The sequence below is a fragment of the Cebus imitator genome, unplaced genomic scaffold (assembly GCF_001604975.1).
Source record: "Cebus imitator isolate Cc_AM_T3 unplaced genomic scaffold, Cebus_imitator-1.0 Scaffold55, whole genome shotgun sequence".
NCBI lineage: Eukaryota > Metazoa > Chordata > Mammalia > Primates > Cebidae > Cebus > Cebus imitator.
In genome coordinates, this window is record NW_016107370.1 from 4906111 (window position 1) to 4921460 (window position 15350).

Here is a 15350-nt window from a genome sequence, read left to right on the forward strand (position 1 = left end):
CCTGACCTCTGGTGATCTGCCCGTCTTAGCCTCCAAAGTGTTGGGATTACAGGCATGAGCCACCATGCCTGGCCATTCAAATACATTCAATGAATGCAATTGTTTGTCCAATAAGTGGTTTAAATCCCTGATGCTCAGTGTTTCAAATGCTATTTTACACACCACCATAGCAAATAGATGGATCTGTACCTTCAGTTTCTGAAGTACCAGTGTGAAAAAGCGGGAGTGGATGGAGAAGTATTTTTCCCAGTTAAGGACACCTCTTTCCCTGCATGGTTAAATTAACTACTGCTCACTTACAATGGCAGTAATCCTATGTCTCATGCAACAAAGGGGTAAATTCTCCAAAGTACACAAATTTGTCCACGTGCTCACCAACCACTTCTAAACTTATATTACTAACCTTCAAGGAAGCAATTTGCAAACCTATCCCAGAGCAACACAACTGCAAAAGAATATCACAACAAATACATAGTTCCTGAGACATTTATCTCAGCCCCATTCATAACCCTTCAAACTGAGAGTGTTATTCAAACTGAGAGTATTTTATTTTATTTTGAGACAGAATCTCACTCTGTTGCCTAGACTGGAGTGCAGTGGTGCAATCTCAGCTCACCACAACCTCTGCCACCTGGGTTCAAGCAATTCTCCTGCCTCAGCCTCCAGAGCAGCTGGGATTACAGGCGCACACCACCACACCTTGCTAACTTTTGTGTTTTTAGTAGAGACAGGGTTTCACCATGTTGGCCAGGCTGGTCTAAAACTCCTGACCTCAAGTGATCCACCCACCTCAGTCTCCCAAAGTGCTGGGATTACAGGCATGAGCCACTGTGCACAGCCAAGTGTGATTTTAATATTAATGTATTTCTGGTCATTTTCTGCAAGCAGCTGAACATATTTCCCTCTTTCATAATAACACTCTCATAATGATCAAGCATTTCGAGTATCAAAGAAGAGTTTCTACCATGTCAAGGAGTATTCCAAAATCAAAAGAAGTGAGCTAAAACAGATGTATATCACGAAGGTATTGAAACCTTTCACTCTAAAGGGAGATGAAGTGGGCACCTACACCCAGTCATCACAAAACCAGGCATCACTGCCTGCTCCTTTAGATTGTGGGGTGGCCTGGTGGGCTGCAAAGTCCTAAAGCTGCTTGTTATATGTCACCAATGATGTCAGTAGGTTAGGTGTATCAAATGCATTTTCCACTTTTGCTTGCTTTCTTCTTCCCCATCCCCCCCACCACTGTGGGCAAAATTGCAGGCAAATGGAAGTTGAAAAACAGACTTTCAATAAGAACTAATTTTGTCAGAATGATGACCCTCACTGAGAATATTTACCTCCCAAACACTGGTATACACACTGCAGCCTGGTAATTCTAATTTGATTCACCATTTAATCATTACGAATGCAAGCAGGGGAAACTCTTAAAAATAAGTTTCTCTCTTCTTAACTTCCTTTAAGCCTTCAAGCTAAAAGGGTCTAAAATTCCTTTATCACTGTAAGTCAAAATCATTTTCTGTGTCATCGAAGAGTCACCAGTGATTTGTTTATTGAGCCCTTCCTGTGTACAAACATGGTGGCAAATACACAGTGGTGTAAAACCTCATCCAGTCCTCATCTTTAAAGAGCTTGCAAGAGAACTGAGATCCCACAGGTCATAATTGCTACCTCAGCCAGCTGCAGGCCCCCTTGGAAGGAACTGTGCCCCCAACCCTCTCCTGCAGCTAAGCAGGTCCAGGGTGAGAAATAACGGGAAGGTCCCATTCGCTGGAACTCTTGAGAAATGTGGCTTGATGACAAGACATCCTGGGACATCTTTTCAATTCACCTCCTTTTATGTGAACTCGCTTGAGTGAATGTCTGTTCTTTGCAATTAAACAGAAAGAAAAAGATACTTAGGTGATAATACAAGACAATCTATGACAAGTGCCCTTTGCAGAATGAACGAATGAATGTTGAATGAAATGATAAAAGGAGGCAATTTGCCAGAGAACTTTGGATGATAAAGGATTGCTAAGGTTAACGTGATCAAGTTAAATTTTTCAGAAGACTTCAGAGCTGAACTGAGCCTTCAACAATAGGATAGAGGCAGGGGAAGGAAGAGGACATTTTAGGTCACAGAATGTGCTAGAATAAGAAAGAGGTGATGAAAACCATTTTACGGAAACAGCGGATTAACCATCCCAGCTAATGTGTGGTTTTAAAGTCTGGCAGAGTAAAAATCAAGGCTGGGATGGAAGTTTGGGGTCAGCCTAGGGAAAAGTGAAAAAGCAAAACTGAAGAACATGAGCGTCCTCCCACAAGAGCAACTGGAAGTCGTTAAGGGAGGGAATGAAGGATTAATTGGCCTAGTGGTCTAAGAGTGGCAGCATTTTGCGATCTGGAGTGAGGGTGAGAAAGCCAGAAAGTGAGCGGGACCACTGCCACAGCCCAGAGAGAAACAAAAGTTCTCGACTAAGACGAGGCAGTGGGAACTATTACTAAGGGGAAACAGTGAGTCTGCTAATGAGGAGAACAGCAATATTAAGAAGAATGCTCCCGTCTGGGTGCAGTGACTTACACCTGTAATCCCAGCACTTTGGGTGGCCAAGGTGGGCGGATCATGAGGTCAGAAGTTCAAGACCAGCCTGGCCGACACGGTGAAACCCCATTTCTACTAAAAATACAAAAACTTAGTCAGGCGTGGTGGCAGGTGCTGTAATCCCAGCTACTAGAGAGGCTGAGGCAGGAGAATCGCTTGAACCCAGGAGGCAGAAGTTGCAGTGAGCCGAGATTGCGCCACTCCATTCCACCCTGGGCAACAGAGACTCTGTCTCAAAAACAAAACAAAACAAAAAAAAATCCTTCCTATTTCCACAGTACCTGTCAAAACGTTTACCAAAATCTCATCAATTCTTGTCAAACCTCAGTGAGGAGTGCACTAAGTATGATTATCTGGATGTTTAAATCAGAACTGAGCAGGAAAAGTTACACCTCCTGGTAGGTGGGAACGCAATAGTGGCGGGGGAGAGGAGATTGTAGAAAGAGAAAATACAAGCACAGAACACAGCATTTGGAGATGCCACTTCCTCAGAACTTTGCTCCTGCCAGCAGCACATCTACATTTGCTCAACCCCTTCTTTGAATGAAAGGTGGGTGCCCCAGGAAGTCTATGTGTCATCTGAGTAAGTTTCATCATGCAGGATATTTGCAATGAGTTTTATTCATGCAGACATAAATACATCAAGGGGTAAAGAAGGCATCCTTTCCACTTCCAGAACATCACAAGCAGCCCCCTCACAACTCCACAAAGAATGTAGTGCAGGCCTCAGCAGCCATACATGATCTAGACCAAGAAACCATGGACGTCAAGAACCACCCAAAGGAGATCCAGGTCACATATACACTGCTTGAGGCCTCCCTCTTTAAATCCTACAACTGACAGTGAGTCAACTAGAAATAGAAAATCCTTAAGCATAGAACAAGCACAGATGGATCCTTACTTACAACTGTTTGACCCATGACCTATGACTTTCTGACTTTACAATGGTGTGACCACAATACACGTTGCATAGAAACCGTACTTTGAGTGTCTATACAACCAACCTGTTTTTCATGTTCCATACAGTATTCAATAAGCTACATGAGATATGTGATGCTTTAACACAAAATAGCCTTTTTGTTACATAATTTTTCCCTCATTATAAGCTAATGTGCATGTTCTGGGTACATTTAAGGTAGGTAAGGCTGAGCTATGATGTCAGTAGGTTAGGTGTATTAAATGCATTTTCCACTTACGGTATTTTTAACTTATGAGGGGTTTATGAGAATGTAACCCCATTGTAAGTTAAGAAGCATCTCTACCAACTTTATCTCAATTATGATATCAATCACAGAATCAGACTGTTGGATCGCACAGTGTAACTCTTGAAGCCATAGGGAAAGGAGCAGGAAAACCAATGCCTTCTTCCTTTTGGGTTTCTGTGACGTCACGATGGGCAGTGCAAGAAACCACTTCCATGCCACAAGTGTCCTCCACCTGACCAGCCGACTTGGATATAACATTAAGTGATAGGGACTCAGAGGCCAGAGAAAATATAGAAATGCATTTTGGGGCTTCCCAAATATAGTTCAAGATGAGTCCCTCGGGGCTTCATTTTCCTTCTCCCTCAGTCTGTGCCTGGCCCTCAGCCCAACGCCAGGTACCCTGAATGGGTTCTTGGATGGTCTATATCTGGTTCTTCCTGCTGGTTTCGCAGCTGCTCATCTCCCAATTCAGAAACCCTTTGGGTGCTACATCTTATCACTTGAATGAAGCCAGGTGGTCTCTACCTCCCTAGGTTGATACTGATATCCCCTCAGTCACTGGGATGGAGACTGACACAGTCAGTTTACCATACCACTTCCTCAGTTAGAGAGCTACCTTTTAAAAAATGACTTTGCCAAGGTGATTACTGAACCAAAAGCAGTATCATTTTTGTTAAAGTCTATGCTTATGCTTAAGGTATTTATCAAATCTTTAAAATGCTCATCTGTGCATGCAGTTATCACAATGTGAACAAAGATACATGAGTGAACAGCTCTTCCCAAAGCAAGATCTCTGCCAACCACCAACTGCTGAATCCACAGCACCTTGCAATGCCTATTCCATAGCATCCAACTCTTTTCAGGGACAGTGAGGCAAGGAACACTTTAAAACTCACCACCCTCCTAGTCAACACAGTTGCTGATGGAAGCACAAATGTCCCCAAACTCTCTGCGTGTTCTACTAGTCCTGTGACCAGAAAAAGCCTCTTGTCCAAACTGCTTTTTCTAAACATCAAAGTAACAAAAGGGTAACCCAAGGTTACCCCAAACACATTCCTGCCCCCTTTAGATCTTATCTGTTGCCCTGCGTCTGCTGCAGGAGGCCACCTCCTGGGTGGCCCTAGGACCATCGCCACTCTTTTTCTACCCTGGGCTATTCCAAACAAGCTCAGGAAGCCTTAAACAAGAGGCAGATGGTGAGGAAGAGAAATTCTGTAGGTAACACCTCTCTATTACATAATGCTAAGCTCAAAACCTCCTAGAATCAGCCTTGAAAATACCTAATGGCCTGTTGCTTTAGAGTAAACATGAACTTGAAATAGGCAAAGAGAGGATTATAATTATTTCATTTGATGACCAGTGAACAACCATGTTAGTAAATAACATACCAACATATTAGTACATTACAGGTTGGGATAGGACCATATATTAGTAAATTACAGGTTGGTGCAGTAAGTTTACAGGTGGTAAATTACAGGTTCTTGATTCAATCAACACTCATGTAACATCCAATACCTACCAAGCACTGAGCTAGGTCCCGTAGGACACATTTTCTAACCTCACCTTAGACCAGATCACTACGGAAGTCACTAGTGGTGCTCACTCATATCCACTTCTCCCTTTTCAGCACAAGAAATATTGAATTGTGATTAAATAGGGTCATATGCCCAGTCCTGGCCAAAGTGATGGAACTCACCTCTGGGTGGGATCACATAATTGCTAGAGCAAGACCCTGCAGCATTTCCTTCCCAATGCTGCAGTGATCTTGCAAGCTCACATCAAGACCAAGACTCCTTCAGTTTGGGTCCTTGAGTGACTATGATGAGCCGGGTCCAACTGCCAACCACACTGGACACAGCACGGGAAGGAAAGAAACTGTATTTAGCCATGGGGACTTGGAGGGATTTGTTACTGCAGCATAACCTCACCTATCCTGCTGGTACATCCTGTTTAAAAAAGAGAAACACCTGCAAAAGCAAACCATCAATTTGTTTTCTAAATCAGATAATACAGAAAAGCAGCATTTGTTTCAAAATTCAACTTCATCAGGAACTGAGCACTCTCTTGAAAAGCAGAAGGCATGGACAGTATAGGCATGTTCAAACAACCTGAAGGAATTAGAAATGAAAACAGAATGACCATCAGCAATGAAAGAATCAAACCGTATGGAATTCAGCTTAACGGGCTACAATAAGAAGGCCACCTTCTGACAATAGGAACAGCCATTTATGAAGCAGTGAGCTCCTCAATGAAAAAGGCATTCAAGTGGAGGCTGGATGACCATATTTTCTCTCTTCAGAAGTCCCATCCCACCTCTCTTGAGCTTCCACTGAACTTAATTAGAATCAGGTCTCTATTTCTCCATCCTCCTATGGGAGTTCACTTTTGGGGCTCTCCCTACACCCACCCCCAACCCCTGGAGTCCATTATCTATCACAGAGTCCATTATCTATCACAGAGTCCATTATCTATCAGGTGCCAATAAACATCTGCTAAATGAATAAATGAGCACTGTAGAAAGGAAGCAGGCATTGGAGGCAAAGATCAGTCTAATAACCTCTAGGGAGCCTCCAGACTAAAGCTAAACACACTACTGCACACATCTGTGCATGGGAAGCCTCCTTCTTATAAAATAAAAAATAAACGTCAATGAACACCTTATTATGATTTATTACTGTACACAATTTAAAACCACAATGAAACCTAACACTGCATTGTGGCTATCTTTGTTCTTGGACGTGCATTTACATGTGCAGGCTGCTGTTTTGCCATGTGGAATTTTGTGTGTGAAGTGTTTATTCTTTCTATTTAAACGCATACACACACCCTTGTTTCTATTGCATTATTATATTCCCTATTATCTCATCACATGGTTTCTCTTCTTGCAGCAAGAGTACACACCCTGCATTATTGCTGACATAAAAATTACTTGTCAAAAATACCTCTATCTGAGCATCATATTACTCATCTGTTCTTTGCAAAGCACTGCCTTTGTTTCAACTGGGACTAGATAACTCAACTACTTTTCCTAGTGATTCCTGAATGCTTGTAGTAGGATAAAGGCTAGTGTCACCTGTGTCTTTAAAGTCACCTTCTAAAACAAAACTACCTTAGAGATGAATAATAAATCAAGTTTTTAACTTCATTTTTCAAGGGATTTGGAGGAAAATGGTGAAGAGCGAATCTGTCACAGATACCAAGGTGCTACTGCAGTGTAAAAGAGAGTATACCAGGAGCCTTTGGCCCTCAGCAATCTGTCCTCCTAGAAGAAAAATCGAAAGTCCATTTCCATAACCATTCTTACTCCCTGCTACTAGTGCAGGATGCGCAGGACTCTGCCCTCTAGGAGAAAATGCTAATGCCGGGGTGTCCTGCTAAGTCTGAAGGTTACATTTTTTCATTGCATTCTTATCAACATAACGCCAGATCTGGTTAGGTTGACATTAACACAGAACTATCCTTGGAAAGAAAAGACCGGGTCAGAGTTTTTGGAAAAGCCCCAATAACCTAAAGATAAAATGCAGAATGAGTCTACTGGTTTATGGCTATCTAAATGGAAACTTCACTCAAGCTGTTTTCTCTGTTCTCGTTCTGCTGCTCCCAACAGCCCTCCCTTCCACCTCCCAGTACTCACTGCTACCACATCTCTCTTAATATCGCAAACACTATTACAACGAAGGGACAGGAGAAAGACAGTATTTCCTAAGAAGGTCACTGCATTTGACCAGCGCTCAATTAGAGCACTAGGCAAAAGTATAATCAGTCTTACAATGATACCTTTTCAACAAAGGATACCCCACCTCTAGACTGAAGCCTAAATATGCTACTACAGATAAGAAAGAAGGCATCTATGGAAACCCCACATTCAGATACAACTGCCTGTGTATTAATTATTCCCATCAAAGGAAACCAGGTGCGATTTCTACAATCCCAAATTCACCCTGCCCTGCCTCCAATGGCTTCTTCAAAGGGAAGGCATAAAGTCATTTGCAATTTCTTTCTCGGAACCAGGAGTTTTAGCAGCCCCCACACCTTCTCACAGATAGGAACGATGTTGATGAAGAAACGACCCAGACAGCCTTGTACCAGCACTGTCGGCCCGAAAGACCCAGAGACACCCAGGCGGCTACCCAGATCCTGGGGGGGTTACCTGAATCTGTCACCGAGTCTCTTTCACCCCCTTCTGCGTGATGACATCAAGTGGAAATGGTATGCGTTTGGGAGGCAAGAGGCTGACAGGCAGGAAACACAATTGAGACTGAGCTTTCTTCAGCCTGCAGTGAAATACATGCAGCAAGGGTTAGATACGCGCCGAGGAGAAGGAAATCCAAGCGCCCTCTCGGGCCGGCGGGGCTGGAGCGGGTGCTCTAGGGAGGTGGAGCAAGGCGGCTGAGGTGTTGAGGACTGGCGGCCGAAAAGGGGGCGTCACGGCTCCTAATTGTGTCTATAGGATAAATAACCACCTCCCCCTCCTCCGCAGTCTCCCCAGCCCACGAGTTCCCCTCTGGTGGCAGAGCGTCTACACAGTAAGCCCCAGCGCGTGGAGAATAGCATCTTTGGGCAAAGACACACTGGCAAAATCTACTAGGTAACCCGGTCATATGGGAATGCGGGGCGCCTAGTCACCCGCGCAGACACACAGCGCGGCAATCGCGAGCATCTTTCTTTCGTTTGCCCTGTCCGCCACCTCATCAAGTCACTGTCACTGTTTTGGCGATGTCTCTACTCTCTCCAGACGCGGGCAGCGCTCCCCACGCCATGCCCCCACCCCCCGCTGGATTGGGGACCGCCGCTTCCCGAGCAGTGCCCCACGAGTCCAGCGGGCTTTGTCCTGCCGCTGTCCTTCCAGGAGCAAGCGCCGCAAGCGCGTGAGTCTCCACAAAAGACCCCCAATATCTGGCCCGTCACGGTGCCCTCTCCTCCCGGGAGGGGCCCGGGGGCAACTTCTAGGGGTGGAGAAGGCGTGAGACAAGGGGACTGGGAGGGGATGAGACGGGGTGTGTGCGGGCAGGGGCGCAGCTGGGGCAAGCGCGCACGCACGTGCACCCCCAGGGGCGCGCGCGGCGCGGGCACGAAGCGAGCTCCCTCGGACCGGAGCTCCAGGGGGCATCCGAGGACTCTGCCGAGCCGCCGGCAGCGCCGCTCCCCGCCGCGGCCGCCCGCCCAACTCCGCCAGCGCTCGGGAGACACGCAACTCTCGGGACCACCTCCCCCACGCCCCGCCGGACCCCGCGCTCCCCTCCCCGGGACCCTTGCGGCCCCGCCACCCCATCCGCTGTCCAGAAGATCCCCCCAGTAACAGCAGGCGGCAGCTGCCCTTTCCCGCTTCCCTGGCTCCGGCGCGGCCGCCGTAGGGGCGCAGACATCCCCGCGCGCCCCTCTGTCTGCCCCGGACCCCGAGCGGGCAAAGAAGAGAAACAAACCGAAACTCACCGACCTTTCTCCGCGGCGGGCTCTGGCGCTTCTCTACAGAGGCGGCGGCGGCGACAGCATCGCCGGGTGGTCCCGGCGCGCCCGCCCCGCTCAGCCAGACGCGCGCCCCTGGCCGGCGGCAGCAGCTCCTGCCGCCGCGAGACACCCGGCTGGCGCGAACGGCGCGGCGGCGGCGCCTGCAACCCCAGCTCCGGCCCCGCCCGGCTCTTCGTGCGGCGCCCCCACCTGCACAGCCGCCCTCCGCGTTCGCGGTCGGACACCGCCGCCAGGCGCTCGGCACCGAGCGGGAGCTTTTTGTGTCACTGAGACTCCGGCACCGAAGGGGGTGGGGGGAGAGGCTGGGCTCCGATCCCCGCGGCACCGCCCTCCCCGGCAGCTCCACCCCCTCCTCCCCGCCCCCAGCCCGGCGGGCCCGGGACTGCTGCCCGTCCGTCCCGCATCGCCCACCTCCCAGGGGTGAGGGGCTGCCCAACCTCCCTCGCATGCTCCCTCGGCTTTGCCCCGCGGGCCCACCCTCGACCAGGACCTCGACGCCGTCTCTCTACCGAGCGAAAGCAGCACCTGAGCTGGCGGCAGGTGTGCAAGGAGGCCGAGGCCGCTGGGAGAAGGCGCGAGGCCGAGGTGGGGGTCCGGGCCGCGGTGGGCGGGTGGGGGGTCCCCAGTCTGCGCCTCGGACCTGGACAGCGAGAGCGGGTAGCTGAGATTCTCAGGTTTCCAGAAGCTGCCCTGCATCCCCGTCACCGCAAGTACTTTTTGGCTGCCCCTAAAAGTTCACCTAGCCCAGCCAGGGTGGGGCCCCGCTTTCAAAGAGGCCCGAATAGACACTCCACTACCTGGGTCCCTCGAACGGGGGACAAGAAGCAGGGGAGTAAGGAGATGCAAGTCCTAGGGGTTATATGGAAGCGCGAACCCTCGGAAACCTCGGGGTTCACCCTATTCCACACCTTAAAAGGGACGTGCTTAGAATTTCTTGTTCCCAGTAGAAAATCTCCCGCCTCATGAGTTAACCGCAAAATAGGAGAATGAAGGAGAAAGGCCCTTGGTAGAAGATGGTTCCCTGCCCTTTGGCGCCTTTTGAAAGGATTTTCCTGCAGAATGAAAACCTAAAACTCTCTTCTAGAGCTCTGGTGGCCGTCAGCCTGCGGACGTTCCCGGGTCTCCCCCAGCAGGGCTCTGCTGAGTGTGATCCCCACGGGTTCCCACTGCACTTGGAAAGAACTCCCATTTTCACTCCCCAGAGTGGCTTATTGAAATGCTTCTGCCAAGATTTCTTTCTTTCTTTTTGGGGGAGGGTGAGGGGCGGGGACGGAGTCTCACCCAGGCTGGAGTGCCATGATGCGATCTCGGCTCAAGTGATTCTGGTGCCTCAGCCTCCCGAGTAGCTGGGATTACAGGCCCGCACCACACCCCCGGCTAATTTTCGTATTTTTTGGTAAAGATGGGGTTTCACCATGTTGGCTAGGCTGGTGTCCTACTCCTGACCTCAGGTGATCCTCCTGCTTCGGCCTCCCAAAGTGCTGGGATTACAGTCATGAGCCATCGCGCCCGGCCTGATTTTTCTTTTCTTTTTTCTTTTTTTTTTTTTTTTTAGAGAAAGCCCTGTGAACCAATGGGGACTCTAGGTAACCTACTATAAAAATCACAGTGTAACTAAGTGCACCTTGTCATGTTCCACAATTACATCCTGTTGATGGGGTTTCCAAAAGCACTGTCTTTAAGCACATACAGAAAATTGGTCATCTAGAAACAGATAAAGCTTATGAGTATCAGTTGTCTCTAGGATCCCAATTAAAACGCGCCTCCTACAGCCATCTGACTGATCCTTATCCCTTTGTTCCCCCAAGCTAAAACCTCTATTGTACACCTGAAAGGAATGAAAGCCATATGCGTGTTTTAGAAGCCTAAGGTAATCTTGAAGTAGAAGACTTCAAGAGTCTTTATGTTAAGCCTCAACTTTAGGGCAGGAAGGAGAGGTTTTTTTTTTTGTTTTTGTTTTTGTTTCCAAGACAGGGTCCTACTGTGTTGCCCAGGCTGGAATGTGGTGGCCGAAATCCTGGCTCACTACAAGTGTGATATCCTAGATTCAAGCATCCTCCTGCCTCAGCCTCCCAAGTAGCTGGGGGACTACAGGAATGCCAACATGCCCAGCCAAGTTTTGTACTTTTTTATTTTTCTGGATTGGAGTCTCTCTTTGTTGCTCAGGCGTGGTCTTGATCCTGGCCTCAGGCCGTCTTCCTGCCTCAGCCTCCCAAAGTGCTGAAATTGCAGGAGTGAGCCACCACGCCCAGCTCCAGCACTTTGGGAGGCTGAGGCAGGTGGATCACAAGGTCAGGAGTTCGAGACCAGCCTAGCCAAGATGGTGAAACTCTGTCTCTACTAAAAATACAAAAATTAGCCAGGCATGGTGGTAGGCACCTGTAATCTCAGCTACTCAGGAGGCTGAGGCAGGAGAATCGCTTGAATCCAGGAGGTAGAGGTTGCAGTGAGCCGAGATCGCACCACTGCACTCTAGTCTGGGTAACAGAGTAAGACTCCATCTCAAAAGAGAGACAGAGAGAGAAATGCTGATGTTGGCAAGGAGTTGGAATAAGGAAGGTGAGTTACAATATCCCAAGATTTTACTAGGAAAATTCAGCCTAGAAATGTTACGATTATGCAAAAGTGACTTTAAAGACTACTCTTCAGAAGCTAATTTGAGGGATCAGTAATTGTTCCAAAATTTTTCAACTCTTTTATTCAGCTGCTTTTGAAACAATTCTTGGGGGATTCAAGCATTCAGCATGGTGTGGAGTGACCACTCCCATTCTTAGTCTTTCGCTTCCACCGGCTGGGATTTTAATTCACAGAGCATCATGGGTGTTCTGCCTTCTGTCCAGTCTTGTAAAGCTGTCACACAGAGAAGGTTAATTAACTGGGGCAGACTGGGATAGGCCAGTTCTTAAGGCTGGTCGGAGGCCAGCATTGGGGCGGGCAGAAACAGTTTGAGTCAGAGGAGGAACAGGCAACAACATGTCCCAGCAGAGTCTTCAGTGAGAAATTCCAGGATCAAGGCCGCTGGGACCAGGCAGTGTTTAGAGCTTCGGGCCAGCAGGCAGCATGGTGAGAGAATCTGGCATTTCCCTGGAGACTGGGCACTGCCCATGTGTGGGAGACAGAGAATCAAGGCTGCATCCCAGGTCTTGAAAAACTAGGGCCATCAGGATGGGCCCCCAGCACTGGGGACCGAGATAAGATCCACACATTCATGAATTCATACAAAAAAATGAGTATGGACTGTGTACCAGGAACCTGGACCTGGAATTAGGATAGAGAAAACACCCCAAATTCCTGCCCTCACAGAACTTAACATTCTAATGGAGGAAGCAGATAATATCCCAACTGTCAACGAAAAGAGTCGAACTCTGTAAAATATTTGAAGAGATTTATACTGAGCCAATTATGAGTGACCATGGCCCATGACACAGCCCTCAGGAAGTCCTGAGAACATGTGCCCCAGGTGGTTGGGGTGCAGCTTGATTTTATGCATTTTAGGAAGGCATGAGACAGCAATCAAATACATTTAAGAAATATTGGTCCAGAAAGGCGGAACAACTCAAAGCAGAGGCTTCCAGGCTGTAGGTGAATTTAAACATTTTCTGGTTGACAATTGGCAGAGTTTGTGTAAAGACCTGGGATAGACAGAAAGGGAAAGTTCCAGTTAAGATAAAGATTGTGGAGACCAAAGTTCTTCTTAGAGCAGCTGCCCTTAGAGATGATAGGTGACAAATGTTTCCCATTCAGATCTTAGTTAATCTCTTTAGGATAGAAAGTGTCTGAAAGAAAAATATCTAGCTATGTTAATAGAGATTCTTTACGGATGCAAATTTTCCTCCACAAAGAACAGCTTTGCAGGGCCATTTCAAAATATGGCAAAGAAGACCAGGCATGGTGACTCACGCCTGTAATCCCAGCACTTTGGGAGGCTGAGACAGGCAGATCACCTGAAGTCGGGAGTTTGAGACCAGCTGACCAACATGGAGAAACCTTGTCTCTACTAAAAATACAAAATTAGCCAGGCATGGTGATGCACGCCTATAATCCCAGCTACTTGGGAGGCTGAGGCAGGAGAATTGCTTGAACCTGGGAGGCAGAAGTTGCAGTGAGCCGAGATTGCACCATTGCACTCCAGCCTGGGCAACAAGAGCAAAACTCCATCTCATACCAAAAAAAAAAAAAAAAAAAAAAAAAAAAAACAAAGAAACATGTTTTGGTGTGGAATATTTTGATTTTCTTCCTTGTCTCAAAATGTTATGGCAGAGCCAGGTTGGAAAGTAAATCATGATATATAGAGTTAAATCCAAACCCATCTGGGCCAGGCACAGTGGCTCACACCTGTAATCCCAGCACTTTGGGAGGCTGAGGTGGGTGGATCACGAGGTAAGGAGTTCATGACCAGCCTGGCCAAGATGGTGAAACCCCATCTCTACTAAAAATACAAAAATTAGTCAGGCGTGGTGGCAGGTACCTGTAATCCCAGGTACTCGGGATGCTGAGGCAGAGAATTGCTTGAACCTAGGAGGCAGAGGTTGCATTGAGCTGAGATCATGCCATTGCACTCCAGCCTGGGTGACAGAGTGAGACTCCATAAAAAAAAAATGATGAGAATTTATGATTTGTAGAGCATGACTCCCCAGACCCCTTAGATAGGAATTTGGGCAAGATTAAAAAAAAAAAAAATCAGAGTTTAGTCCTTACAACATAATAAATAAATTGTATGCTGGAGAGTGAAAAGGTAAGGGAGAAAACAAAGTGGGGAGGGGCATCATGAAATCTGTGTGCTGGGGGGCATTTTAGATCAGTGCACAGGGAGGGCCTCCCTGAGGAGGTATTTTCTGAGCTGAGAACTACAGGGAGAAAGGGAACGTGTCATGCCAGTAAATAGGGAAAGCCTGTTCCCATCCTCAGAGGGAATAAGTGCAGCGTGTCCGCACTTCCCCATGGGCAAAGGTCAAGATACTGGAACTGGGTTACAAGGTCAATGAGATCTATAACACTGATTGATGCTGAGTCACCTGAGTTTGTATTAGAGCTGCTTACATTGGGGCTGGGATGAGTTCTTCATCTTTGTACCTGTACATGGAGCACAGGTGCCCAATAAATGTTTATTGAGCTGAGCCCTTAAATCTCCGAGAACCTGGCATGGAGCTGAGATTAATGTCATTCCATAGTACCCAGGGCAGCCCTTCTGTCGCGGATGACACTTTCACAAAAGAATGTGATGATCTCTTCAGTCGCTTTTCATTACTGTCTTCCTGATCTGGGAGGGCAGAGATCATCTTTCAACTTGTATCCTGAGCACCTAACACGCTAAGAGAAGGAAGTGGACAGGGGGGCAAGAAGGCAGGAAGAGGGAGGAATTGAGACGAGGAAACAAGAAAACCCTGTGCCGTGGTTGGTCTCCCTACAGATCCTAATCCAGCTCAATTATGGACAATGACTTTTCTATTCAACATGCTTGAATTTTATATGTTAAAATTGCACCTTGAATCTGAATTAGGGTGATAGTTGCACGTCAGTAAATCTACTAAAAGTCATTGAACTCTTAACACAAGTGGATTTTATGGTATGTAAATTATACCTCAATAAATTGTTTGAAAGCATTAAAGTGGGACCCCATGTTTAGACAACTTTCACAAGCTGTCAATGATAAACCAGAGTCATCTTTAACTGAACACATTATCATCCTTCCTAATAGATGTCTAATAGATGTTTAAACCAAATTCATCTGCAAATTTACTTTTTCCTTATGTGATACTAGCCACCTTAAAGTATATATAATCTTAAAAAATCTAAGAAGTCTTAAAGTTAGCCCAGGCATGGTGGCGCATGCCTGTGGTCCTCTCACTTTGGGAGTCCAAGACAAATGGATCACCTGAAGTCAGGAGTTCAAGACCAGCCTGGCCAACATGGTGAAACTCTGTCTCTACTAAAAATACAAACATTAGCCAGGCATGGTGGCATATGCCTGTAATCCCAGCTACCAGGGAGACTGAGGCAGGAGAATCACTGGAACCTGGGAGGCAGTGAGCTGAGACTGCACCATTGTACTTCAGCCTAGGCAACAGAGCAAGACTCCATCTCAAAAAAAA

The 15350-nt window shown here is 47.3% G+C and overlaps 1 protein-coding gene across 2 annotated transcripts in view; it reads right to left on the reverse strand.

The window, feature by feature from the left end:
- RNF152 (ring finger protein 152) overlaps nt 1–9455 on the reverse strand; it is an 80450-nt gene extending 70995 nt beyond the window's left edge. Inside the window, exons 1-2 of one of the 2 annotated variants that reach the window (XM_017528848.2) lie at nt 9227–9455; nt 7940–8063 (exon numbers count right to left, since the gene is read on the reverse strand). The gene's annotated coding sequence lies outside the window, so the exon portion shown is untranslated. Of the gene's footprint in view, nt 1–7939; nt 8064–8476; nt 8830–9226 lie in introns of those variants that run through there. The other variant, XM_037738627.1, reaches the window with a different exon arrangement.
- Nucleotides 9456–15350: the final 5895 nt, after the last annotated feature.